The sequence below is a fragment of the Lepus europaeus genome, chromosome 18, assembly GCF_033115175.1.
Source record: "Lepus europaeus isolate LE1 chromosome 18, mLepTim1.pri, whole genome shotgun sequence".
NCBI lineage: Eukaryota > Metazoa > Chordata > Mammalia > Lagomorpha > Leporidae > Lepus > Lepus europaeus.
In genome coordinates, this window is record NC_084844.1 from 25,110,810 (window position 1) to 25,115,193 (window position 4,384).

The following is a 4,384-nucleotide window of genomic DNA, read 5'->3' on the forward strand; positions in this document are numbered from 1 at the left end:
AGGCGGCGTTAACCCCAGGTGGTGGCTGGCGCGGGCGGGAGCGGCCCGGCGTGTGCGTGGGGCGCCCCGCGGTTTAACCCGCCACACTCCCCGCGTGCGGGCCCCGCTTCCCTCCCGGCTTGGCCGAGACCTCCCGTTCACGGGACCCTTTGTGGGGATGAACGCCACGGCCGCGTGCCCCGAGCGGCTTGCTCCGGGTCAGCATCTGGCTCCACCGCCCGCCCGACTTCCCGGGGCGCCATCCCGACCCCGGAGGCGCAGACACCCCCCGGAACCCCGGAACGTCTGGAACGCGCGCTAGGCTTCCGCCGCCTGGCCGGCCTCGCGTCCTGGCGCCGGAGGCCCCGAGCGCGGGCTGCACACCCCGCGGCGGTGTCGGAGGTTGCCCAGCCCGCACGTGGCTTGAGGAAGCTCCCGGCCACTTGTAGCAGCCAGCAGGTCCCATGGTGTAATGGTTAGCACTCTGGACTTTGAATCCAGCGATCCGAGTTCAAATCTCGGTGGGACCTCTCTAAACCTTTTGGCCTTACAATTCCTGTTTTGGGGACCGCGGGCACCCGCCGCCACCCCGAGTTGAGCTGTGGCCCGCTGACCTGACCAATCGCGGTTTGGAATCCCTCCGCCTCTCTCAAGAGGCTTTCGTTTCGGGGCACCCTGGGGCTTCAAGTGCGCACGCGCATGGTCGGGCGGGAAAGGAAACGTTGTGATGGGAGACTGAACCTGACTTTCTTCCTAGAGGGAAACGGCCGACAGCACCCGAGGGTTCCCGAGGCGGCTGCTGCTGCGGGCGCAACGCCACTTCGCTCCGCGAGTCTTGGCGGTCCGTCCTCCCCGAGACTTGCCGGCACCCCTTCTCCTATTGGCTACAGAGCGGAGCGCGCTTTGTGACGGCTCTGTGAGCCGCGAATGAAGTGGCTCGGCGGGGCCGAGGGGGCGGGAAAACGGCGTCCGCGGGGCCTCTATTGGTCACGAACCATATCCGGCTGGGGTTCCACAGGGGAGGGTGCCGCCTTGCTGGGCCAGTGCCGGCCGGTGCGGTTGTGGGTGTTCTCCAGCTTGGGCCCGGGCCGGGGCCGGGTGTCTCGGGCCTTTCTCCCGAGCGGAGGGGCGCCGGGCAGCCGCTCGGTGCGGGCTCCGTGTTTAGGGTGCTGGCCCCGCGGCGTGTTGGAGACCTGGGTGCGGACTTGTCTTCCCGGAGCGGGGTCTGGGCTTTGGGACGCGTCTGTCCCCCCGGGCCGAGTGCCGAGGGAGCCCGCTGACGCATTTGCGACCTCCCCGCAGGGTGACCGGCCCTGGGGAGGACACCCGGGAAACCCCAGGGGTCCGCGCTGACCCTGGACGCCTGCATGGGCGCGTGGGTGGGAGCGACCCCGGCCTCGGACGCACGCGGCGCGGCAGGTGGGAGGACTTGGCCCCGCAGCCGCGAACCGCGGGAGCCTGTGCTGTCCGTGTCAACCCGAAATCCTGCACTGATTTGGAAAAACCCGAGATCCTGCACCGATTGCGGCGGCGAAGGCCTCGGGCTCTGGAGACCTCAGTGCAAAGGGACAGCGAAGACGAGCTTTTGGGAGACGACGCGGGGAGTATTTCTGTGTCCTCAGGGTTTCGAAAGCTGCCCTAAAGGGGCTACAGAGGTTCTTAAAGCTGTGCATGCTTCACCATGTTGATCACTTACCCCGTGTTCTTAGGAAAGGATTCTGCTAAGTGAAAAGGGAAGCCGCAGCTTGTAGTCCCAGCTCACAAAGAACTTGAATCCAGGTGATAATGCGCCTTTAACAAGGAAGACGACGAACAACCTAACCGAAACTTGGACAGGGGTGGACGTTGTGGCTCAGGGTTGAGCCTGGCCTCCGGGGGGCCCACGTCCCCTGTTGGAGTCCCTGGTTCCCTTCCAGCTGCCCTGGCTGCTCCACTTCCTTGCCTGCAGCTTCTTGCTAATACATCCTGGAAGGCAGCAGGTCGTGGCTCAAGTGCTTGGATCTCTGCCAGCCACATGGGAGGCACAGATGGAATTGCTGGCTCCTGGCTTCAGCCTGGCCCAGCCCTGGTTCTGGCCAGCATCTGGGGAGTGAACTAATGGATGGACAATCTCTCTGTCTCTGTCTCTCCATGTTGCTTTACCTTTTGAGTAAAATGAAACATTTAAAAAATAAAAATATGTTCTATATAGTATATACACATGCTCAGAAAATTTGGAAAATGTGGCTTAAAATAGGCATTCACTAAAAAAAGGAAACCCCAACTAAGCAACGTGTGTTTGAAAAATGCAAACCATCATCAGTCCTGGTGACAATGCAAATTAAAAGCTCGGTGAGCACTCATCCGGTTGGCGATGCTCACTGAACAAGAGTATGCAATAATCTGGACCCGCCCAGGGCTACAAGCTGCTGGGAAACTGGATGACATTAGTGACTGTAGCTGGAAGTGCTTCGATTCTGTGATCCAGCAAGTTCACTTTTGTCCAAATACAGGAATGTGTGCTCTTCTAAGACACGTAGGAGAATGTTGTTGGCCCCATGATGAAACCGAGGAGAATGCAAATGACCTGCGGAAGTGGAGTGTGTAATAATCTTCCCCAGGTCCGTAAATGGAATGTTACGCAGCAGCAACAGCAAAGGTGTAGACTACATGTAGCAACACAGATGAATCTTCAAGAGGTCACAAGGGACGCAGAGTGGCTTGCAGAGTGTCCTGTCTGGAGCTATCCCTGAAGCAGTGGGGAGGACTGGGCATCCCAGAAACGCCGGGCACGGAGACCCACCTCCAGGATGAAGGTGCTTCTCGTGACAGGTGCCGCAGGGCGACTGCTGTCTAAGGTGAGGCAGTGTTGAGGGGCTGCGTGCCATGGCTGTGATGGACAGAGAGGGAGTAGCTGGTATTAAAGTGGCCAACGCTAATGCTCCAGAACATGATTTTTTTTTAAAGATTTATTTATTTATTTGAAAGTCAGAGTTACACACAGAGAGGAGAGGCAGAGAGAGAGAGAGAGAGAGAGAGAGAGAGAAAGTCTTCCACCCGCTGGTTTACTCCCCAATTAGCTGCATGGCTGGAACTGCGTCGATCTGAAGCCAGGAGCCAGGAGCTTCCTCCAGGCCTTCCATGCAGGTGCAGGGGCCCAAGGACTTGGGCTGTCTTTTACTGCTTTCCCAGGCCATAGCAGAGAGCTGGATAGGAAGTGGAGCAGCCAGGTCCTGAACCAATGCCCATATGGGATGCTGGCACTGCAGGCGGTGGCTTTAGCTGCTACACCACAGCACCAGCCCCCAGAACATGATTTGAGACCTGGTTTCTGACCTACTTTTGCCCTTGTTGCAGACCCAGGGAGCAAACTTGGACTTTCTTTAAAAAAAAAAAAAAAGATTTAATTTATTTGAAAGGCAGAGAGAGCAAGGAAAAGATCTTCCTGGACCAAGCTATAGCCAGGAGCCTGGAATTCCACCCAGGTCTCCCACATGGGTGGGAGAGGTCCAGGTATCTAGTGTCCAGGGATCACTAGATCAGAAGTAGAGCACCTAAGGTTCAAATAGGAGCCCTGATGTGGGATGCCAGCATCACTTAACCCACTGTGCCATAGTGCCAGCCCCAAACTTGGGACTTTGAAGCAATAAAGGCATCAGGCTAACGCTGAGGTGCAGCAGGTTAGTGGCAGCACCAACATCCCATGTGAGCACCAGTTCGAGTCCTGGATGTTCCACTTCCAGTTCAGTTCCCTGCTAATGCACCTGGGAAGGCAGCAGAAGATGGCCCAAATCCTTAAGCCCCTGCCACCACCCATATGGGAGACCTGGGTGAATTCCAGGCTCCTGGCTTCAGCCTAGCCTAGCCCCTAGCTGTTGTGGCCATTTGGGGAGTGAACCAGCAGATCGAAGATCTCTCTCTCTCTCTCTCTGTAACCCTGTCTTTCAAATAATAAGTGAATCTTTAATTAAAGAAGCAATTAAGCTATCATTTGTTACTATAGCACCTGCCAGATGGTTCCATGCCATTGTTTAGTGAATTAGGTAGTGCGTTGTACAGCCAGCAGCAGTGCCTTGAACAGAACGAATTGTCAGCCTAGGAACGGGCCTCGCTCCATTATTTGAAGAATTGGTAAAAATCATGGAAGTTTTTTAATCTGACAGTGGTTTCGATGTTTATCTTGTCTTCATTATAACAGTGCAATAATCAGTCCAGCAGTTTTGAACATAATGATGCTTTTGCCCATGTACTCAATAAAGGGCCTTTATAGATGAATTTATAGACAGATCAATTGTTATGGCCTTGTCTTATTTTGTGAGATCTGGGGATACCAGAGGAGTGGTTTAGTCCATCATAGCTCCCGTGGAGTTAGTCCAGTCACCAAATACAGTTGAGATTCTATTCAGGGGATCTGAATCAAAATGGT

General features: G+C 55.8%; 1 non-coding gene across 1 annotated transcript; it reads left to right on the top strand.

Moving 5' to 3' along the window:
* Window positions 1-437: 437 nt before the first annotated feature.
* Window positions 438-509, top strand: TRNAQ-UUG (transfer RNA glutamine (anticodon UUG)). Its single transcript has one exon. It is a non-coding gene; the product is annotated as a tRNA-Gln (tRNA).
* Window positions 510-4,384: the final 3,875 nt, after the last annotated feature.